The sequence below is a fragment of the Balaenoptera musculus genome, chromosome 5 (genome assembly GCF_009873245.2).
Source record: "Balaenoptera musculus isolate JJ_BM4_2016_0621 chromosome 5, mBalMus1.pri.v3, whole genome shotgun sequence".
NCBI classification, from domain to species: Eukaryota; Metazoa; Chordata; class Mammalia; order Artiodactyla; family Balaenopteridae; genus Balaenoptera; species Balaenoptera musculus.
The window spans coordinates 34,141,952-34,167,121 of record NC_045789.1 but is presented as its reverse complement, the minus strand read 5'-3'; the positions used below and the strand labels follow the sequence as shown (position 1 = coordinate 34,167,121).

Sequence of the window (25,170 nt, the reverse complement as noted above, 5' to 3'; positions counted from 1 at the left end):
TATTCTTTATTTGTTGAGATACTGTTATCCTACCTTTAGTTCTTTTGGCATGCTTTCCTTTAGTTCTTTGAACATGTTGAAAATAGCTGATTGAAAGTCTTTGTCTAGTAAGTCCAGTGTCAGGGCTTCCACAGGGATAGTTTCTTTTGACTGCTTTTTTTTCCTCTGTGCATGAGCCATACTTTGAAGTTTCTTTGCATGTCTTGTAATTTTTTGTTGGAAACTGGACTTTTTAAATTATATAGTGTGGCAACTCTGGAAATCAGTTTCTTCTCCCTCTCAAGACTTGCTTTTGTTGTTACTTTTTTTTTTTTTTAAAGTGATCTTTCTCAACTAGTTTTGTAAAGTCTGAGTTCTTTGTCGTGAAGCCACTGAAGTCTTTGCTCAGTTAGCTTAGTAGTCAGCTAAGAATTGAACAGAGATTTCCATGAATTCATGGAAGCAGTAAGTCTACTGGAGAGATTGTTATGAAGTACTGAAACAAATTAATCACAACTGTGATAAAAGCCATGAAAGCACATAACAGGGACACTTAACCTAGTGAGTGTTTTGAGTCAGGAAAGACCTTTCCCTAAGGAAGTGACATTTAGACTGATATTTGGAGAATGTTTAGAAGTGAAGAGGGATTCAGGATAGTGGTTGGTGGGGGATAGGACATGGAATCAGGGTGTGGTTCACAGGGAAGAGAATTATATTGGTAAGGTTTTATTTATTAAGCTAGTGGTGAGAACATAGGTACTGTTTATGTGTCTTCAGAACTTTCAGGTAAAAAAAACTTTATGTGGAGAATTTCAAGCATACACAATATAAACAGAATCGTATATTAAATAAACTTTTTTCCTTCATGTTTTTCAGTGTAGACTGGCTTTTCCACATTGTGGGAAACCTGTAGAAAGAGTCAGTCTGAATTTTTTATCTTAGCACATCACCCTCTAGAGAGGTTCTGATTAATTTTTGAGCCCCAAGTTAAAGCATTAATAGACTCACTGGTATGGCTTGGTCAAGTTGGACTAATTCACTGTAGTCCAGGGTCATGTAAGAACACTGAGTTCCCAAGGTAGCTGTTGGGATGTGTGTGAAAGGTGGGGAGTTAGGGAAAAGAGATGGTGCTTGGAAGAAGGCAAGGGTGCTAGGCAGACAGTACCTTGGATGTTTGCACTAAGGATTACAGTGAGCTGAATTTTATGGCTTAATTTATAGATTCTAAATGCAATCTGTTGACTTTAACTGAAACTCATAAACTTGACCAATAATATGACTTTACAGTACATGAAAACTGATGTTTTTCTAATACTTTGAAGGGGTTTAAAATGCCTGATTATTATTAGAACCAGTATTTTATTTATTCATTGATAGTTCTCTTTGATTAGCAATTAGTTTAGAAAATGCTAACGTTAAATTAGCAGTACATAATAGATGTATAATTATACTGAGCACGAATCATATTTGAAAATCTAGCATTCATGTATTCCTGGGGTACCCTGCATGCCCCAAAGCATTATGTATTTTGAAGTTACTGAAAATAGAAGCTTTTGGGCGTTCACATATCTCAGGAGTAAACTTTCTAAAAAAACAAACCTGAACACCATATATCTTATAATCTTCTATATCTTATCATCTTTTAATGACTACCCATTGCATAGAATTAAGTCCAAATTCTAGAGCAATAAAAACATGGCCTTTCAAGGACTGACAGACATTTCCTACTAACTCCCTACACATATGATACATTCTAGCCTTGCTAAATTAATTAAAAATGTCTGAATTTATTGTGGTGTTTCATGTATCTGTTTTTGTATATGTTATTCACTAAGCCTAAGGTATACTTTCCTTTATTTAGCCTCAAGAATCTCCTCATTAAAGACTTATCTTGTTTAAGCTCAATTAATTATATCCTTCATGCTAATATATTTAGTAGTTAATACTATTATAAGCTACCTTCTAGTAATTTTTTTAGATGCCTGTCTTACTCCTTAAAGTGAATTGCTCGAGGGCAAGGATTGTGTTTTAATCTTTGCAGTATCTTCCATGCCTTGCTTACTGTAGTTGATTGATTAATGCTGATTGGGTAAATGAACATTTTTGTTTTTCATTTTGAGACTATTATAGGTGTTGTTCCTTTAGTTGTTAATGAGAAGATGGCACAGATTTCTACACAACTTGGCTCCATGGGAAAACAGAAGAGAGTAATTAAATAAAATATAAGTAGTTTCATCTAGGAACAGCTTTCTGAAGTTGGAACTAATATGTTATTAAATTACCTGGAGTGGAAGGTCAGATTTCTAGAATGATCATGTTTTAGTTGTTAAAGCAAATGGCATGTAAGAGAACTTTCAAGTTCGTATGGCAAAAACAGGGAAAAATTGCAAAGTTAGAGTCTCTGAGGTTTCTGATGTTTCATAGACTAACAAAAGGTTGCTTTATTAGCAGCATTAATGAAGGAATCGCTTTATTGGCTTAGGCATACTGGTAGCTTTGTCGGTCCAAAGAGCTAAGAGTTCTTATTTCAATTCATGATTATGTTGGAGTAGTGAAGTGAAAGCCGTTGACCTTCTCTTAAGCAGAAAATAGAAAGTTTTTACAAATAGATTAAAGCATTATAAGGAATGTGATGAAGAACTAACTTATTATCAAATCACTTAAAATTTGAGTTTTCAAAATCTTTTTGTGCACCATTTTTACAACAGTAGTAGATTTTTTTATAGACTTATTAATTGGTATTTAAAGTTATAACTTTAATAGGATGGTTGTGTAAAATTAGGTCAAAATGATTGAAAAGAAACTGAATTATTAGAATGGATAAACTTTCAGTTCTCCAAATGGTGATACATATGAAGAGCAATATGAGATACAGGAAGTATTAAACTTTAGAGATGGTGCAATGCCACTCAGATGGCGTACCTTCCAAGTTGTTTTTTATTTAGGTAAATGAAATGCATTTTGCTTTTTAAAATCATTTTGAAAGGGCTGATTTGCTTCTGTTAATTTACATCAGAGATTAAAGCAGAAGGAGACACTGGGGGCCTGCTTCTAACTTCAAATTAGTAGTTTTAAATACCAGGAATTACAGAACTAAGTATTATGTAGGTGTATAACAGAATTAAGGTTTTTGTATAGCAGCAATTCATTTAAAATTTTAAATTTCTAAATGATGGAATATTTAAAAGTATAAAAATTACAGGTATGAATATAAAATGCTCATGTATCCATACTGACCAAATTAACAGATATTAATATTTTGCTATAATTGTTTCAGAACTTTTAAAATAAATTAAAAATATGGCTGAAGATTTCTAATCTCATTCTTTTGCTTCCAAGAGGTAATTACTAATCTCAAGGTATCTTTTAAGTTTTTTATACTTTTATGCACACATTTATATAAAAAGATAAGTAGTATTGATTTGGTTTTAAAATGTAAATTAAGTAGTATCATATCGTTTACATACATTTGTAACATGCTTTTTTTCACTCAGTGTTCAAGAGTTATCCATGTTGATATATGTATGTACTTAAAGTTTGCTTATTTTACCCTTTGTATTATTATTAGTTTGTTCCATTATTTGTGATGTTAAGCTAGATTATTTGGTTTAGCTGGTGCTGCCAAATGTCTCTGTTGTAAAGGTATTACAAAGGTATTTTTCCCTTTGGTAATTAATCCATGCCTTCAGGCTGAATTAATATTGTTTCTCAATAAACTTTGACCTAATGATTTTAGTATCCTTTGTTGATTTTTGCCTGAACCGTTGATTATATTGATGCTTGAAAAATGATGATTTTCTAGTTTATTATTCTTCCCACATTTATTAGCTGGCAGAGTTTCTGCCCTCCTTTTTTCACTATCACTTGTGGGCTCATGGATTCTTTTTTTATTCAGTGGGCTAAGATCCATTATTGTTACATTTCTTTTGAAGGTTCAGTCTGGTTTTTATGTCTCTTTGATATGTACCATCATTTTAGATCACTTATTTACTTTTTGGCATAACAAAATGTTCCATTCTTATTACCTTATGCTTTCACTGCCCCTAGACCTGGAAACAGCTATTTCTCCGGGAATCCCCATTCCTCTTGTTGGGTACTTACAAGCTACCTCATGAGCTCTGAATGTGTTCTGTATTACTGGTGGTCATTGCTTCTAGGGGTTCTTTTCATTGGACAGGGAGCAAGGAGTTATACTTAAAAAAACTACTAATATTTGTGATTCCAGTCCAGTTCCCCAGGGTCCTTCTCTTCTCCTGTTTCATATTTGGATCTCTCCTCTCCCACAGTGAGGATCTTGGTTAACAGTAGCATCAATATACATATATTAATTTTCTCTGACCTATTATATACATGATATAATATTGGAATTGCCACACCAATACTACTGCCAACAATAAACCCAGTAAGTAAAGAAAGTTTAAGATTTCTGTGCATTTTGTTCATGTAATATATCCCAATGAAGGTATGCATCAGAGTACTATGCTCATAGATTATTTTAACTAATGATATATTTTTATGCCACCAGTTTGATAAACACTAGGTTCATTTGTTTTTGCTTGTATTGAGTTTTAGCGCCCCCTTTATTGATTTAATTAAAAAAAAAATTTGAGACTAGTAAAACAGTAAAATGGCTAAAAGTCAAAACTATGTAAAAAGGCATTCTCAAAAGTCTTGCTCCCTTCTCCTTCCCTGTTTTCTATTTTCACTCTCTGTAGGTTACCAATTTCATTAGTTTCTTGTTTATCCTTATGTGTCCTTTTATAAAAATAAGCATATTATGTGTTCATGCATTTCTGTTTGTATCTTTATTCATATTCTTATTTTATACAAACAAGAATATACTATATGTACATATTTTCTATGAGTGAAGTTGAACATCAGCTTATTGAGCTCTAGGAAAACAGTTGTTGGTATTTTTATTTGAATAATGTTGTTATTCATTAACTTGGGGAAATCAATATCTTTATGAGGCTAAGTCATCCTTTCCAAAAGAATAGGGGATGTTTTTTCATTTGTTTACTTTGGTCTGTATCTTTCAGAAGTGTTTTAAAGTTTTCCTTATAGAGATTTTACACATTTACGTTTAATCCTAAGTATTTTTTATCTTTTTTGTTGTTTTTGTAAATACAGTTTTCTCTTCAAATAAGCAGTTTGAAACTTCTTTCCTTTTAATAGAGTTAAGCCTATATATATCTTGATATATAATTGATACATTGCATTTCTAATTGATATATTGCATTTACTGCTGTTATATATATATATATATATACACACATTGTTTTATATATATATATATATATATACATTGATACATTGCATTTACTGCTGTTTTATGCTGTACTTACTTTTTTTCTTCTCTCTCTGTGGGCTGTTTCTTTACTCTTTTTGAAGATTATTTTCTTATTTAGGAAGGTTGATGATTTTGTTTTAATGGCTAACTTCATAGTAATACATTTATAATATCATTGGGGTCCCTTTAGGCAAAGGCTTAGACTGCTGATAATTACTTTGTCTGCATTAAATGAATATCCTTTGACATTCACTTATTACCTATTCAACTCCAATGAGCTGATTCTTCTGTTTTTTACTTGTTTTCTTCACATTAAAAAAATTGCATGATAATTTGTCAGAGAATATAATATTTAAGTACTATTCTTCTGTCTTTGTCCATATCTTTGTTTTAGTAATATATCTAAAATTAAATATAGTCAGTGTTTATCCCACTGTTTAGTAAAGTTTTTTGCCAAAGTTTTCGCTGTCTTTTTTTAATGTGATGAATCTCATTCTTTTGTAGATAGCTCAGAATGGGCTATGAATAGTATAGTCCCAGAGTTCTTGCATGTTTATTTCTGTAATAGACTTTGTAGTAATAAGGATACTTGACTGGATATAAAATCCTTAGTTTACACTTTCATTCCTTGGGTTTCTCGAAAAAGATGCTACACTGTTACCTCACTTTGACTGTTGCCCTTTGGAAATCTGATGCCACCCTTACTTTCTGTCCTGTGTAAGAGGCTTAGTGTCTTTTGTCTGGAGGACCCAAAGATTTTTTTCCTTACTTCCTTTTGAAGTTTTACTAGGCTATATTTTGGAGTTTATTATTCTGAGTTTTTCCAAGTATATAGTAGGTTGTTGCCAGAATTAATGTATCTTGTACTTCCTCCTGCCCACCACAACATACAAATACATATTTGTTTTTGTTTTGGAAATACTCTATAAATTATAGTTTTAAATATTTGTTCCTTTATTTTGCTTTTATTCTTCAGAGTTTTCAGTTATACATATGTTATAGCTTCTTTAAAGGTATATGTTAATAATGTTTTTCTCCAATCATTTTTTTCTTCTATAGTTTTATTCTCTTGGCTGACCTTCTCTTGTTCCTTATTTTCCTTTATATTTTTACTTGAATCCAACCTTCCTTTTTATTACTTTTTGTTTGGCCCTGCCAGTGTGTGGGATCTTAGTGCAACATGTGGGTGAGATCTTAGTTCCCCGACCAGGGATCAAACCCACGCCCCTTGCATTGAAAGCATGGAGTCTTAGCCACTGGACCACCAGGGAAGTCCCTTTATTACATATTTTAAAAGTGATTTGTCTTTTTCTCCATTTTCTCCCCCTGCCTGAGCATGCTCAGTTCTTGTTTCATATCTTGTGTTTTGACCATTTCTATTTTTGGTTTTTGGTTCAAGATTTAAAAAAAATATGTAAAAGGCTGTTACAGATTCATTTTGGAATATTATTTTACAGTTTTCTGTTTGTGGATTTTTTTTCCTTTGGTGAGAATTTTCGTTAACTGGAGTGTTTGGACTTGGAATGTCTGTGTTCTTACAGTAGCTTTTAAAATTAGTGTCTGCTATTTCTTTTCATTTCATGGCTCAGCATTACAAGTTGTATGTAGATGGGGTGAGGGATTTGCTTAGTTTATAAGGTTTTCAGTTCACGAGATCGCATTTTTGTTGGTATGGTGAAGTATAATTTCTTTAATCTACAAGTTTTTTGTTTTGTTTGTTTTTTGTTTTTTTGGTCTGTGAGGGGGAAGGGGTAGGTATATTGTACAGTTTTTGAAATTCTTTTTTGTTCTTGCAGAATACTTAATTTCTACCCTCTGCTTCCTTCTTTTCCCTTCACCACCAATCCTCTAAGGGATACCCAATCCAAATTATTTCACTGTCTCCCAGAACTGTTGCCTTCCTGGGACTGCCATCTTTGATCCTGCATACTTTAAGTCCTCCTTTTCTATTCTTTAGTAACCAGTGATCTGATCTACCCTTGTCTCAGACGCCTTTTCTCAATATTTTCTATTCACTGATAGCAACAATTATTTGTATTTACTGAGACAAGGGTTCAGGCTAACATTTTAACACCTGTTGTGTGTACTTATTATCTGATTTGTTCTTAAGCCGTTGTAACATGTAGGTGTTACTATGCCTGTTTTACTTTGATGAAACTGAAGCTTAGAAAAGTTAATTAATTGTATTCAATAAACATTGAGTGCCTACTATATCTAAGGTTGTTTCCTATATGCTAAATGTGGAGTCATAAATAAAACTGATACTAATACAGAGATTTTTAAAAAGACATAATGATCTTGATAATTATAAAATGTAGAATTGCTTGGTTAAAGAAACACATTAACCAGAATTTGCAAAATAGACAAAAAAAATAGAAATCACCTGCATAATCTGCTATCCTTTCCTGAAAAAATATTATAATTCATATCTACTTCCTTGATAGTTACTTGGCATCTAATATTTATTGCCACAAGTTTATTTACTATTTCAATCATATGTCTAAGTGACATATGACAATTTCTTTTTTATGTACAAAACAAAATGTAGTTGTATTGCATATTGTAAAGCAGATCTTTTTTAGATACCACATGGCTGTGTTGTAGTAAATAGATTAAATAAAAGTGAACCTTTTTGGTTGGGTCTTAATGATATTGCATGATGGAAAGTATCTATATTGAGATTATGTTTATATATGTATCCTTGTTTATAGAAAAAGGATCTTCATTCTAACTTTGCTCTGAAGTCATATGTGATGGGCTACTGTGGGGCTGGACAGTTTCCACCAATAATATAATATATCCTAATATATTGATAATGTAATGAGTAGATATCATTCTACTCTTAAGGAAAAGAATAAAAGGAACAGAAAATGATAAACTTGGAGTGCACGTACAAATTTCTCTTTTGTAAAATAATTCATTTACACTTGGAAACTTGATTAAGTAATTTAGATTGTTTGCTGTGATATTTTGCTTACTGTAATGCCTTTTTTAAAGAGGTATCCATGACCTGAATGTTAACTGAATATTTTCCATATGGAAGTAATTGGAGATAGGACACATGGGACTAGAGACTGAGAACTTTTTGAGTACAGAGCTGTGCAGCCAAGTTTTACTTTCTGTGGCCTATTCCCAAATATTTATGCATAGAAAGGGTTCAAGTCATCTTATTAGTTATCCCACTGGAAAGTGTGGAACCTGCTGTATATTTTCTTAAATACATAAGCTTATTATTATGCCAAGGTTATGTACATTGGTGTATATTGTTTCTTTTCTTTGTGCTAGATAAAATTTGTTAAAACAGGTTTTGGTGCTTGAGAAAATGTGTGTTTCCAGATTTTACTCATTTGTAAAGATTATTATTAAAGATAAAATAGAAGACAATTCAAAACTTTTGTAAAATGACCATTAAAGACAAATTAAATGATAGGTTAAAAAGATCATTGTTACAATTCTTTCAATTATGAATGAAAACTACATAATTGTTTAGTAATTATAAATGTCCACTGTGGTCATATTTAAAGGAAGACCAAACACTACTTTTAGTTAGTTCCTGATTTAAAAATTATTATTTTGACAAATTTTGCTAAAAGTATTAGAAATACACACACACACACACACACACACACCCCTCTGTATATGCTTGTTTCTTCTATTCAGTTATTATGAACTTATATTTTCTGTCGTTATGAACTTAACTTTAAAGGAAAAATATACCTTATGAACTAGTATCATTTGATTTTACTTCTCACCTTTACTGTTAGTTTCTTGTTTTTAAAGAAATTTGTGAGGTCTTACTTTTATACCTGATTTAAATAGGAACTTAAAATATTTGACTGTTTAACCATAAAGTATTTGTCCATCAGGGAATATATTAATGTGTATTTTGTTTATATTGTCTTGTTCTCGATTTTCTAAGGTCTGCTTTTTCTGTATAATTCCCTAGCATTTGGTGGTGTGGTCTAGTATGGTCTAGCCTGTGTGAAGGGAGAGTCATGTACCGATAGGATAAATACTATTTGTTAGAGCATCAATTTTACTTGAAGAGTTGGAAAAAGGGAACATTAGGCAATTTAACTGTTAGGTAATTAGAAGGTTATTTATATAATAGAATGAATTCACAAATAATACAAAGTTGAATACAAAATGTGTGTTAATTTTTAATGTGAGTCAAGTATTCCAAACAATTTGGCTTTCATGTAGGCTGTTTCAGACTGTACTTTTCATTGTCACAGGTTAGATGGAGCTGAAGAGTAGGGGGGATAAGATCGTTATATGTTTTTTACTTTTACCTTTGGTAGTTTTTTGCTAAACTGAAATGTGAGAAGTATTGTCCTAAGGTATTTACCCCTAACTCTTCAGCTGCCTCTGGATACGTTCTTGGTGCCTAGGATACCTTCCTAGGAAATCAGTTTGCCAGCATCTGCTTATCAGGACGAGGCCTGTTTCTGGGTTGGTAGTATAATACCTAAAGGCTTTCTTGTCTTGAGGTATATCATCCTCAGAAGTTTGTCTTCCTTTCTGTAGATCTTTAGAATTTTAATCTTAGCCCTTAGATAGTGGTTTCAGTCTTTTTTGGTATTTTTATTGTCATTACTATGTTTAATTTTGTTACCTAGAATCTACATTTTCTTCTTTTCTGTCCATTTAGTTGGGCTTTACACTTTTCTTTGCAAAAATCTTGTGTCCTGAGGTAAATTTGCATCTGAGCATTTAATAATTAAACAAATTACCATTGTGAGTGGATTTGTTTTATATGAATAGTGTGCCACAACTAAATTGTACTACAGTTGATTTTTCCTTTTTGTGGATCTTTTACAGTGTTGATAGTATTTTTGTTTGCCTGCTCCCCCATATGTATAGCTAAGTAATTACCAAAAAAGGTGTTTTTTGCCATATTTATTCTATAATTGCTACTGTGCAATTGAACTGCAAAAGGAGGACGTTCTCACAGTGGTTATATGTCACTGCAATAAAGTGATCAATTGAGACTTGTATTGATTTAAGGAGTATGAAGGTGGTAGTGAAAGATATAAGACCCAGGCTTAATGAGAAGTATGTTGTAAAAATTGGCAATTGACAAGAACTATGAGGAATTTAGAAGTACTTTTAAGGTTTGTGGAAATGTTGAAGAAAAGTGATGAGAGCATAACTTTATAAAGGCGTAATTGTGTAGTGAAAAGGATTATAAAAATGCAGGTAAGTTGTACTGAAACTTATGTTTTGTAATGTTTTAATAACTGGGGCAAATAAGATATTTTAAAAGTATCATGAGTTTCCTTTTAAATTTGTTGGTAGTTTCTATGAGACTGTCATCAGAACATTGAGGGATTCCTTTCAAACTGTTTGAGGCATTGTGGAAGCATTCCTTTGCAGTTTTGTAGCAATCAGGCAAGAAGCTTGAGAGGATAAGTGCTGAGTGCTGTGTCTTCTTTGTTCAAGAAATAGAAATGCAGCATGAGATTTTTAAAGTAAAATTTTACATCTTTTACAAAAAATTAAGATAGTGTGAAGTTTTTTGAAGATACGTGAAGGATAAAATAGGATTTAGTTCTCTATAAGGTAGGGATAAACTGTCGATTTGGATTGTGTTGATTTGTGAAATATTGTAATTAGGGTAAATTGGGTGGGTGATGGGCAGTTTGAGAAGTGATTGCTAATGCTTTGTTGTTTTTTTTTTCCCGGTGAAGATACTTTATTTTTCATAAAAATATAATTGTACAATGCTCTTCAGAGAAAGAAAAATTCCTTCAGTGCCCCCAAATACCATGTGATTTAGTAGTAATTTTCCTCTCCTTTAAAACTAAAAATGTAATTGATAATATGCAACTGATTTCTTGTGAAACATCGCATTTACGTTTTTAAATTTTATTTGCCTTTATTTTAACTAAAGGTAAGTCTGGTTTTAACCTATAGTTTTTGGAATGAGCCAAATCAGGCCTATCAATTCAAAGATGATAAAATAAAATGCTAAATGGTGATGCTGATAAATACTGTCAGTTAGCTGGTAAACAGTGATATGAATTTGCTGCAGCAAGATTCTGATTCAGCTATATTAGAAAGATTTTAGATAAAATAGAAAAAAAATTTAAGAACTTCAAGTATATCCTAAAATTTGATCTAGTCAAACTTATTCCACATTATACTCAGTTGCTCTAGTATACAACGGATCTATGCTAAATTAATGACAGAAAATTGATGACTGGTCTAAATTTTCCCCCTTACCTTTCCTTCTTTGGGAAAAGGAAAAAGGAAACATCACTCTGTCTACTCAGAGAGCAAGGAGAACAGCAGAACAGATGAAAGGGGACTGAGCTCACTGACTCTTACACCTGCTTCCGTTCTCTCTCAGCCTGTATGTTGTCCTTATAGGTGAGTGAGAGATGCTAGGATTTCAGCATGCTGCTCCTTAACTGGAATGGGGCAATTATTTAATTTATAATTCAAGATCTGATATCTATGTAACAACTTAAAACTCTTGACTAGCTGAGACCTTGCTTTTTAGATATTTTTCACCAGTCTGGCTCTAACTTTTCCACCTCTAGAATTAAAATAGAAAACAGCAACAAAGAATAACAGAATCCTAAGAAAATATATCATTAGCATTATTCAAATATGCTAGTTTTTCATATACCAGTTTTTACATAGTTATCATTCATGAGCAATCTGTATTAGATTTATTGCTGACTGAACAGTGTGTAGTCACTGAATTCACTGTGCATCTTTTGTTTTAGGGGAAGACTGCTCTGCTTACATCCTTATCATCCTCTCTGGGATTATTAGTATATTACTAGAAATCATGAAGTTAGATAATTTTCCTAACAAACCTTTGTCTAGTCCTGTAGGTTCTTTAGATTTGGGATGGATCTGTTGGCTCTCTGCTTCAAAATAGGTCCTAAATGATGATCCTGGTCCTTCTCATAGTGTTTGTCTGTCTTATTTTGGTGAGATGTGTGACCTCTGGGGAGGTCTCCTTACATTTAGTAAGTTGATCTTTCTCTTTTAGGTAGATAAGCCAAACTTCTCTTGAGGGAGAGTTTTTTCGCCTGTATGTTCTAAAGTGCCTCTCAAATGAACACTGTTGTTCATTTCAAAAGTTGCCCAAAGTGGGAACTGTAAGTCTTAAGTTGTTCTTAGTGAAAATATACAATTTAGAAAGATAAGTACCTGAATTAGAAGAAGCAGGTGTCTGGCTTGGGAGTGGGTTGACTGATGAAAAAAGTCTGTTTTGTGCAAGTGTTGCTTTTGCACCTTATGTCTTAGAACCACAACTGAATGGTTGGCTACTTTCAAGTAGTAACCTGATAAATCCTGGCTGCTTGGAGGTTTGGAGAGATCTCTACCAGGCCAGACTCGTAGGTAAGGCAACCCAAGACTGAGGAAAGTTATTGTAAGGTTTTGATGAGTCGTCTAAAGTTTGTCCAAAGGATACTCAGCCTCTGAGAATTGTTCAGGGAACTAACCTGTTGGGGACCTATGCCATTCTGTTCCTCTGAACATTGTCTTAAGAGACTTATATGACAGACTCCCGCCCCCCGCAGCTCAAGACAAATCTGTCTTAGTTTTCAAATCTGATCAAACAATGGTATCATTTAATTTAGAGAGAAGTTAGGTTAAAAAAATAGTTATTGGGTAAATATAATGGAAAAATAAAAGGATATACAGAAGAAACTGTTTATATTTTTAATAAAGAAGGTATACCATTGTAAGTATCAACGTAAAAATTTTTAGATATGTAAGAATATTTGTTTGGAAGACTTTTCTTCAAACGGTTATTGGTTTTTAACAGTCTTAAATTTCTTCTGAGAAACAGGGCCAAGTAGTGTGCCTTAAGGTTTTTATGAATGCCTGTCTTGGCCATACGATTGCTTTTGAAATCAACTTCTGAGTTAGCTCTTAATACTTTTAATATGTGTGAAGTTATACATTTGTGAACCTAACTTGAGCCTATGTAGAGCAGGCATTGGCAAGACTTCATGCAAAACTTTCTCTGCTATTAATAGAAAATCATAAGGAATCCCTTCTTGGTAAAATTTATATTTACATTGAAACTATTCTTAAAACTTATTAATACAAAATAACCAGACATATTTACTTTACCTTTATGCAGTCTATAGAAATAAATTGAAATACATTGTTAGGAGATCCAGATTTTCAAATGAGTGAGTTACAGATCATTAGTACAATGACCTGGAGTTATTTAACTGAGAAGTGATTTTTCATCTATATATATATATTTTTTTAAATAAACTTTTAGGGACGTCCCTGGCGGTCCAGTGGTTAAGACTCTGTGCTTCCAATGCAGGGGGTGTGGGTTCAATCCCTGGTCGGGGAACTAAGATCCCACATGCTGCAAGGCGTGGCCAAAAAGTAAAAAAAAAAAAAAAAGAAACTTTTAAAATAATTGAAGTACAGTTGATATACAGAAAAATATAGGTGAACTTTTCTATACTGATGAACTTTTACAAGGTGAACACACCTTTGTAACCATACCTAGATCAAGGTATCCACTCCTCTGAAGCCTCCCTCTGTCCTGTCCCAGTCAAATAACCCATTCACCCAACGTTAACTACTGTTCTAACTTTGTGATCAGAGATTAGTTTGGTTTGTTTTTGAATTCAATAGAATAATATATAGGCTTCTTCTCCCCTTCCCGCCACCTGCTTCATACAGCATTGTGTTTGTGAGATGTATCTTAGTTTTGTGTATGGCATTAGTTTTCTCATTTTCACTGAGGTGTAGGATACCATTGTATGAATATACTACAGTTTATTTCTCCCTCCTACTGCTGACGGACATTTGGGTCGTGAGTTTTGGGCTCATTAAATAATGTTACTATGATAAATCTTGTACATATCTTTCTGTGCACAAACATATACATTTCTATTGATTGTATACACAGGAGTTGTATTACTTAGTCATTGGGTATGTGTATTTTCACCTTTAGTAGATATTTCCAAATAGTTTTCCATACTGGTTGTACCAATTTCCCTTTCTACCTTCAGTGCATGAGAATGCCATTTGCTGCACATGCTCACTTACATTTGGTATTCTCTGATTTTTCGATTAAAAACTAGTCATTTTGGTGTGTAGTAGATCTTATTGTGTTGTTTGTCTGTGTTTTCCTGAGGATTAGTGATGTTGAGTACCTTTTCCATATGTTTATTGGTTTTTAAAATTATTTTTTATGAAGTTTTTTTTTGGTCTTTAGCTTATCTTAAAAATTGGATTGTCTTTTTCTTGGTGATTTAAAGTTTTGTTTTTGTTTTTTAATATTTCATACATGAGTCCTTTGGACATGTGCATTGAGAAGATCTTCTCCTACCCTGTAGCTTTTTCATTTTAAGAACACAACTTTTTAATGAAGTCCAATTTGCTGTGTTTATCTTTGTGTCTTGTTTAAGAAATCTTTGCCCACCTCAAAGTCATGACAGTATTCTCCTGTCATCTCACAGCTTTATTGTTTTAAACTTTATTGTTTAGGTCATACTTTCTTCTTCCCTCCTGTTTCATGGCCTGTGGATGGATGTGATTCATTTGACTGATTTTGATTTTAATGGTAGTAGTGATAGAAAATATACTGGTATGGCTTACTCATAAGAAAATGTTTTTATTTTATTTTTATATATGGCATTATAATTTCTGTATGATAACTTTTATTGCTAGTTAAAATAGATGATTTTTATTTTGTTGATTCTTTAAAAGGAATTTAAAAACTTTTTTTTTTGTCTGACTCTAAAAGAGGCAGTCAGTTTTACTATATACTATGTCATGTTCTGTCTTATTTGTTTTGTTTTTGAGGAGTCATAGTGTGATGCCTTAAAGACATTGGGTTGTGCAGTCAATGGCAGCTAATATATTTAAGCAGATGAATGAATCTCTATAAGGTTTGGTTTTGTAATCTATAAAATGGAGAGTAAATAAGGTGATTAAAAAAAGTGTATGTAAGTTTTTTCAAATCTTTGGCAATGTGCCTGACAAACAATAAGAGCACTATAATATTTAGTGCTTTTTTCTTGAATTTTTGAACTTCTTTTTGAAGATTATTTTGACCTGAGACTTGACTGAAAGGGCATATACTATGTTTATTATAAAATTATTCACAGCTAACTTTTGTAAGTAGTAAAATTAATTTGTAAGTTTATGCATTTCTTTTTATTATGGGTAAAATCTTAATTTTTTTTTAGTATCAACATAAGGTGGATTTTAAAATATGTTAATTTTTTAATAAAATAGAATAAATATATATATTAATAAATAAATATTATAAAATGTCTTTTTATTTCATTGGCTCTACTTTAACTCTGTAGATGCTACAGTTACATTGTCTAGCTGCTACTTAAAAGGTGGTAACTAGATACTAGAATGTAGAGCATGGCATTGTATGTTGATGGTTAGGAATAATTTAACATATGGATGCTTTTCTAAGACATTGTTAGCATGCTGTTATCTGATTTGTTATAGAGCTCACTCTTTTCGTAGTCTAGTAACTGCCAATATCTGATAATTCATTAACTTTTCCATATATTACATTTAAACTTTCAATTGTTTATAAGATTAGGAAAAATTTTGTTAATCATTTGCCAAAGTTCGGCACGTGCTTTGGGTTTTAAAGTAGTATGAAAAAACAAATTGCTGTCATGAAAATGGGATTCCTGCACAGACTTTACAGATTAGAGAGAACTCCGAAGTTGAAAAATTATTCCTGATATATTTATTTTTTTATTATTTAGGGAGTCTCAACGAGATTTTTAAAAGGCTATCAAATATTTGGTAAGTACATATTCTCCATGTTAAATACTTTGCATGTTACTTAAGTTTACATGTATATTACATTAATGGCATTTTTAATAATAGCCTGTGTAAATTATAATTTATATTTCTTCTAATTTTTACCCAGTATTGGAATTTCTTCTCTTTATATTCTGATCCTCTTCTGATTCTTTCTACATATTGCATCAAGAAAATTCTTCTAGCATGCAGGCTAAGCATTAAAAGAGTTCAAAGAAAGTAGTAGCCTTCATGGGCAGAAACGCTAATACTTTGTGAATGAAACAGGATTTTCCTCACTTGAGATTTTTGTAACAGTTTTTGATTAGCTGTTGATACTAGTACAGATAGCAAGATTCTTCAGCCATCCCTTACTTTACTCCTTACATTAGGTCCAGTTCATCACCATAAGCCAGGGTGAAGACTACGATCAGACCTTATGCTGTTTCCTATCTGGGCCACTCCGGTTTCTTTGTAGTAACGTTATAATATGAAAATTTGATAAGTGCCTGTAATTAAGAATTTCATAAACTTTTGATTTCACTAGCTAGTGCTTTTACTTTTTTAAATTTTTGAGTGAAAGTGGGAGAATTAATCTCAGAATGTGTTTTACTTCACTATATAGGATTTTAGAGTTTTGTGCTGTGGTGATTATATAGATGTAACAATGCTTTGGTTGGTTACTCATGATAGATTTAAAAATTATTGGATATACTTCAATGAGGGGAAAGTATCAAGTGGCATATGTAGATTTTGATTATTTTAATATAGTCAATAAAATATTTTTAAGGATGAATACATTTACTTGATTAGCTAAAGGAAATTTCCTAGATACATGAAGAAATATTTAATAATAAGCATTAATTTCTTTTATTATACTTTTTATGTGTTTGAAACAATAAATATTCAACTGAACGATATTTCTAAAATTCTGTAATAATCATAGTTGATGTAAGTATTCAACAAATTATACCACTCTATTTACTGTATATTTATAATAAATGTAACGTTTTTAGGAGCAAATGATGTTATAAAAATCTCTTAAACAAAATTTTACTACTTTAACATGTGGTAACTGATTTCTGGAGATGTATTAAGTGGAAAAAGCAATTTACTGCCCTTTTTTTCCCCCATTGATGCAAATATTTGAGTTAGTTTGAGTGAACCATATTCAGAGTTGTGTAATCATTACTGCTATCTAGTTTTAGACATCGACCCCCCCACCCCGCCCCAGCACCCTAGGCAACCAGTAATATACTTTTTCTGTGAATTGCCTATTCTGGACATTTCTTATAAATGGAATCATACAATATTTGTCATTTTGTGTCTGGCTTCTTTCACTTAGCATAATATTTTCAAGGTTCACCGATGTGGTAGCGTGTATCATTTATTTTTATGGCTAAAAAATATTGCATCGTATACCACATTTTGTTTATCCATTCATCAGTTGGTGGGTTGTATCTACGTTTAGGCTATTAGGAATGCTTCTGCAGTGATCATTCTTGCGTAAGTTTTTGTGTGCACTTATGTTTTCATTTCCTTTGGGTGTATACTTATAAGGGGCAGAATTGCAGGTTAGTATAGTAACTGTGTGTAACTCTTGAGGAACTGTCAAAATGGATGCACTGTGTTACAAGCTCACCACAGTGTATGAGGGTTCCAATTTCTCCACACTCTTTCAGACATTGATTGTTACACTGTCAATCTTTTTTGTATTTTAGCCATCCAGATAGATGTGAAATGGTATTTCATTGTGGTTTTGATTTTCATTTCCGTATTGACTAATGATGAGCATTATTTCATGTGCTTATATATGTTCTTTGGAGAAATGTCTGTTCACATCCTTTGCCCATTTTTTAATTAGATTGTCTTTTTATTGTTAAACTATACACGTTCTTTATATATTCTGGAAACTAGCCCCTTATGAGATAATATGATTTGCAAATACTTTCTCCCATTCTGTGGATTGTCTTTTCACTTTCTTTCTGGTGTCCTTTGAAGCACAAAAGTTTTTAATTTTGATGAAGTCTAATTTATCTCTTTTTTTCTTTTGTTGCTTATGCTTTTGGTGTCATATTGCAAAATTATCTTTAAATAAATATTCATTGATAGTCTAGGTCTGTGACAAGGTTTTAATTATCACAGGACTGTAAAGCATTGACATTTCCTGTGTTTGACAGCCAAAGCCCAAAGGAAGCAATTATCCTTGTATTTGTGCTTCAATTCCTCAGCTAATTGTTTTAAGCAAAACATTATGTTTTGATCCCATGTGTTGCCATGAAAACGTTAGCTGTGTGTGATATGTTTATTGATATTGGTCTCATGAATTCATAGTTAGTTTTTTAGATTGGAGAAGAACTAAGTATTTAGTTTATCGTGGTGTTTATTGCATATTTGATTTCATACCTTAATAAACCATCGCTTTTTAGGCTAAGAGTATTATCAGGGTTCTTTTTAGCTTTCCTGTGAGGAAAAAATAGATTTTGAGAATCTTACTGATTTTAATCTTGTGCAGGTTATTTGTAGCAGTGATATTTTGATGTTTTTGTAAACCTACATATGGAATACATATATTTTTCTTCTGCTTTATTAAGTATGTGCCTTTTTAATTTTTATGGGACCATTTTAGTTTCTTATTTTTTACATTGTGTGGTTTTTTAAATCAACTGGAGGCATATTTCAGGATGTATTGGCCTGTAATGTTGTCTAATTTAGTTTTTTAGAAAAATGGTGTGTAACAGTGGAGTGTCACTACTGTTAGTAGATTGGCTTTCTGTGTAAGGGCAAGAGGTTGTAATATAGTATAACAAATATATTTTTATTTGGGGAATTTACTTTTGTATCTTTCATATTATCTAATAGTATTCTGTGTTAACTTCAGGTTAACCAAAGTCTATTTTAATGAAATTTTATAGAGCTAAGATCACTGATATTCTTCTTGTTAGTTGATTTTAAATCATAGTGTCCGTTGGTGAACAGTCCTTAAGTGCCCATTGGATGAGTGATATTGTTCTTTACATTGATGTGTTTATAGTTTGTGTTATACTATCTGTGGACATATTGCAATGGAAAAGGAAATAAAAACTGACATCTCATTCATGGTGGTGTTAATTGTGATAAAAATAAGGAAAAGATTTAGCTGAGAGAGTTACCTCCTCCTATGGTTATATGTCAAATATGGTGATTAAGAGGATTTTGATGATCTATTTATGGCTGAATTAAGGTGAAATGGCTTTTGTGCACTGTTCTTTCCCCCTTCCCTTCTCTTGTTCTAAATGCTTACTAACATAATCACTGAATATATATTATTTCTCTTTGAGTATTTATATTTGAAATGAGGTTTTAATATTAGTAGAGACCTCTTTTTCTTACAAGGGTAGGAAGGATTACCCTTTAGTTAAACCACTAATTTGTCACTAAAGTCAGTAAGGCCTGCCTTATTCTACAGGGGGCAGCTTCTCAGCACATGTACTAGAGTTTGCCATTCCGCTGATCCATAATACCTTGGAGATATTGGTCAGGGTTGTATGGATAGAACAATTAAACTATTCTTCATCAGAGGGGTCTTTCACTACTTTCTTTTTCTTTTTTTTTTATTAATTTATTTATTTTTGGCTGCGTTGGGTCTTCATTGCTGCGCGTGGGCTTTCTCTAGTTGCGGCGAGCGGGGGCTACTCTTCATTGCAGCAGGTGGGCTTTTCATTGCGGTGGCTTCTCTTGTTGCGGAGCCCTGGCTCTAGGCACGCGGGCTTCAGTAGTTGTGGCACGTGGGCTCAGTAGTTGTGGCTCGCAGGCTCTAGAGTGTAGGCTCAGTAGTTGTGGCGCACGGGATTAGTTGCTCCATGGCATGTGGGATCTTCCTGGACCAGGGCTTGAACCTGTGTCCCCTGCATTGGCAGGCAGATTCTTAGCCACTGCACCACCAGGGAAGTCCCTCTTTCACTACTTTCTAATCTTACTCAGGAAAGCTCAGCTAGACTTGAATTATTCTAAATGTCACACTGTTTTTTGCATAAATGTCTGAAAGCTATAGCACAAGTAGTATGACTTTTTGTTTCTCCCAATACATTTACTGTAGTAACCACATCATGCAGAGAAGTTTTCCTAAAAGCTATTTCCTTCAGAACTTACTTTTTTTTTTTTGAATTTTTGAATTTTATTTTATTTACTTTTTTATACAGTAGGTTCTTATTAGTCATCAATTTTATACACATCAGTGTATACATGTCAATCCCAATCGCCCAATTCATCACACCACCATCCCCACCCCCCCACGGCTTTCCCCCCTTGGTGTCCGTACGTTTGCAGAACTTACTTTCTAAATGAAAAACTTAATCCAGATTAACTCATATTCAGTCTAGTAGCCATCTTAATTTTATTCTTATTAATATCTAAGATTTCCATTCTCCTGATCTTTCTTCAGAAATTTCACAGTCTATTAATTCAGGGGTCCCCAATTCCAGGGCCAGTTAGGAACCGGACCGCACAGCAGGAGGTGAGCGGTGGGCAGGTGAGCGGTGGGCAAGTGGGCAAGCTTCATCTGCGGCTTCATCTGCGGCTCCCCATCGCTCGCGTTACCACCTGAATCACCCTCCCCACCCCCATGGAAAAATTGTTTTCCACAAAACCAGTCCCTGGTGCCAAAAAGGTTGGGAACTGCTGTATTAATCTAAAGAGCTACAGCTGTTCATTTCTTCTGTTTTATCCCCTGTTCGTGGACTGCTTTATTTTGCTAGAGTGATATCAGTTTACTGTCTTGAGAGGTTCCTAGTATAAATTCACATTCCCCCCCCGCCCCCCCAACCATGCCTCCAATATAGCCTCAGTGCTTCTTGGTCATCTTTATCTCTTTCTGATCTTCTATTTCATTCCACATTATTAGTTATTTGGAACCTTTCCACTCTCCTCAAATGACCAGTCCTGTCCCTATTTTGCTTATTCTTTCTTCATTTCATATTTTATACTCTTTCTTTCCCCAGTCTAAGTTTACTCAAAGAATAAAATGTTTTCATTTCTTTCGAAAGCTAACATCTATATTCTCAGTCTTATTCCTCCTTTCCTTCACTGGAACCTTGTTATTCTCCCTTTTATGCTCCATGCCGGGTTCTCTGCCTTATCACACTTAATCTTGAAAAATATCTTACTTCTACTCTTTTCCTATCCTTCCCGTTATCACTGAGCTTGTTTGATTTACAGTTGTTGACTCTAGGTGTCCAATTTCTCAACTTTTATTCAACTACTTCTGCAGTTTGACTATTGTTTCTACTAGTGTTCTGCTTCCTCGAAAGTAAACCACTTTTCTTACCTACCCAGATAGACATTGATTAGGTTGATGACAGAATGTTCTGTATCATCCGCAAAATAAGACTGAGTTCCAATTGCTAATCTGTGTCTTTTCTTTTCTCATCCTGTCCTACCTTTTTCAGCATTTGGTATTTTGATTCTCCTTAACATTCACTTCTCCCTTGTGTTCTGTAATACTTTAATGGTTTTTCTACTACCTCTCCAACTAAATGCTTGCTTTCTTTGTTATTGCTTTTTTCCTTTACATACCCCTTACGTATAAACTGGGTTGAAGCTTTGCTCCTCCTCATTATATATCATTTTTAGGAGGTGGTCTCTGCTTTTATTATGTAAATTATCACAAATTTGTGATGACTCACAGATGCCACATTTTCCTTCATTACCTGTTTTACTTGAGTCATTAGGTCTTAAGCACCCCAAAATTAATATTTCTCAAGCTGAAAACATTGCCTCGATATATGCATGGAACTCAGTAAATACTTGTTGAATCAGTGAATAACTCATCTTAGTCTCCCAATCTGTTTAGTCTGTTCTTTTTTTTTTTTAGATAACAATTTTAACCATTCACCTGTTCTCATATTGCAAGCCTTATAACATCTTTGACCAACTCTTGTCTGTGCTGGTTAATATTAGTTATCGTATTTTGGTCCTAAGCTTAACTAATGAGGCAGATGATATTCCCATTTGCAGATGGTAAAAATAAGGATCACAGAGGTTGTGATTTGCATATAATTTGACAGGTAGTGGTGGAGTTGAAAATTAACATCTGATTTCTTATCACATGTTTTCTGGTTTTCACAGAAAACATTCTAATGATAAAAGCAGTGTGATGGACAAGAAATTATTGTCAGTGTACTATGTGAGTTAAGGTAGAGAAAACAGGAAGGTGAGAATACTTTAAATTGTTATGTGATGAGATGAAGTCCTAATTTGGTGGGAGGAATGAAAATCAAGGATGTGAGAAGTTTGTCCCTCAAGATTAATAGAATTTTGACATCTGGTAATGATGCAGTGATGCCGGTAAAGTATTGAACAATCCCTCAGATAACAATGATAAAATCTGGATAAAATATTGAAAGAAAAACTCTAACTATTTAAAAGCAGCAGAAAATGACCAAAAGGAGACAGAAGTCAGCTGAGAAGTTATCCTTTAAAGCCTGAAACTACAATGTGTAAGAATTGTACATTTGTGGTTTTCTTGCTTTTGGGTGCGTCCCAGCCAGCCTCCTGTATTTCCAGTAGTACAGGACAGAAGTTAAATCTAGCCAAGTAGCTGGAAATTTATTGAGGAAAATCATAGAAGCAAGTGAACCACTGAAAAGTAAACAAAAACTGATGGAATTTTTTGCCAGCCCACCACCATTACAAGCAATTCTAAAGGAAGTTCATCAGTCTGAAGGGAAATGGCACCAGATTTCAAGTGTTATAACAGGAAGAAACCAACATCAAAAATAGTGAGTAATTGGGTAATTATAAAAAACTATATACAGTTGACCCTTGAACATTATGGCATTAGGAGCACCGACCCTCCACACTGTTGATAATCTGAATATAACTTTACAGTTGACTCTCTGTATCTGGGTTCCGCCTCTGAGGATTCAACCAACCATGGATTGTGTAGTACATATTTAGTGAAAAAAATCGATGTATAAGGGGACCTGAACAGTTCAAATCTGTGTTGTTTAAGGGTTCGCTGTATACTTTTATTATTAAAAAAAATTACTGATTAAAGCAAAACTTATAATACTGTATTTTTGGGTTTGTAATGTATATATGAGAACAACAGCACAAAGTTGGGGGTGTTGTGTTTTTGTATTTCTCTGATGTTAATGTTGAGCATCTTTTCATGTGTTATTGACTGTTTGAATATCTTTGGTGAAGTATCTGATCAAGATTTTAAGAATTGACGTATTACACAGTATTTAATATAACATGTCATAATAAGACCTATTATGACAAATTGACATACTAAGCAGTATTTAATCTTTTTTTTTTTTTTTTTTGGCTGCATCGTGCCACTTGTGGGATCTTAGTTCTCTGACCAGGGATTGAACCTGAGCCCTTGGCAGTGAAAGCACTCAGCCCTAACCACTGAGCTGCCGGGCAATTCCCAACAATGTTTAGTCTTCTAACTTATGAACATGGTATATCTTTCATTTATTTAGGTTGTTTTTTCATTTCTCTCAGTAATGTGTGGTAGTTTTTTTTTTTTTCTTAAGGTGATAAAAAAACTGAACTCTGTACCCATTAAGCAATAATTTCTCATTTCCCCCTCTCCCAGGCCCTAGTAGTATCTAATTTACTTTCTGTGTGTATGAATTTGCCTATTTTAGATATTTCATACAAGTGGACTCTCATCCAGTATTTGTTCTTTTGTGTCTGGCTTATTTCACTTGGCATAATGTTTTCAAAGTACATCTGTGTTGGAGCATGCATCAGAATTTCCTTCCTTTTTATGGCTGAATAATGTTCCATTGCAGTATTCCACATTTTGTTTATCTGTTCATCTATTGACGGACACTTGGGTTGTTTTCACTTTTTGGCTGTTGTGAATAATGCTGCAATGAAATTTGGTGTACAAGTACCTGAGTCCTCTTTTCAGTTCTCTTGGGTGTATATCTAGGAGTGAAATTGCTGGGTCATATGGTTGTTCTACGTTCAGCTTTTTGAGAAGCTGCTAAACTGATTTCCATCGTGGCTTCACCATTTTACATTACCATCAGCGATTTACAAGGGTTATAGTTTCTCCACATCCTCATCAGCGCTTGTTATTTCCTGTCTGTAGTACCTTTGTGGGGCAGATTCCTTAGGATTTTCTGCATAAACAATCATGTGAACAGAGACAGTTTTACTTCCTTTTTGATCTTTCTGCTTTTCTTTTTCTTACCTTTTTATTTGGAATTTCTACAATATAATATTGAATATAAGTAATGAGAACAGACATTCTTGCCATGCTCCCAAACTTAGGGAGAATATATTCGATATTTCATTATTAAGTATGTTGTTAACCATAGGACTTTCATAGATACTCCATCTGGTCGAAAAAGTTCTTTGCTGAATGGTTTTGTTTGTTTGTCTGTTTTTAATCATTAATGGTATTTGATTTTATCACTGACTTCTGCATCTATTGCCACAATCATATAGATTTTCTCTTAAACTATTAATGTGGTTGAATTACATTAATTATTTTTCATGTTAACTCAACCCTGCATTCCTAGATAAACTTTACTTTGTCAGACTGTATTACTGTTTTTATGTATCACTGGATTTGATTTGCTGAAAATTTTGTCAAAACTGGAAAGTGTCCTCTTTTCCTCTATTTTGTATACTACTGGCATATGTTTATATGCCAAATATATAGTTTGTGTAAATCTGGCATATGTTTTCCTTAACTGTTTGGTAGAATTCACCAGTGAAATCATCTTGGTCAAGAGTATTTTTTGAAGGAAGGTTTTAGATTTATGGATTTTTTATTCTTCCTGGTTTTATTTTTTTATGGGTAAGTCAGCTGTTTTAGTAATTGGTGCTTAGCTGGTTAATCCATTTTTCTGTTATGTAATCTGGTTACTGGATTGGATTTTTTTCTCTCTTTTCAAATAGTAGTTTTATTCCTCATTTAGTTTCCTTGGGTTAGTTACACTAATGAAGAGAGCTACATCTTAAGTATTTAGTGATTTAAAAATATGTAAATGGACTTATATATACTACCAAATGTAAAATAGATAGCTAGTGGGACGCAGCCACATAGCACAGGGAGATCAGCTCGGTGCTTTTTGACCACCTAGAGGGGTGGGGTAGGGAGGGTGGAAGGGAGACGCAAGAGGGAG

At 33.2% G+C, this 25,170-nt stretch overlaps 1 protein-coding gene across 3 annotated transcripts in view; it reads left to right on the top strand.

The window, feature by feature from the left end:
* Window positions 1-25,170, top strand: part of FBXW7 (F-box and WD repeat domain containing 7) — a 204,435-nt gene that overhangs the window by 43,498 nt on the left and 135,767 nt on the right. The window contains exon 1 of one of the 3 annotated variants that reach the window (XM_036852412.1): window positions 16,027-16,042. The exons of the other annotated variants lie outside the window; for them this stretch is intronic. The gene's annotated coding sequence lies outside the window, so the exon portion shown is untranslated. Of the gene's footprint in view, window positions 1-16,026; window positions 16,043-25,170 lie in introns of those variants that run through there. 3 annotated transcript variants of the gene reach the window in all.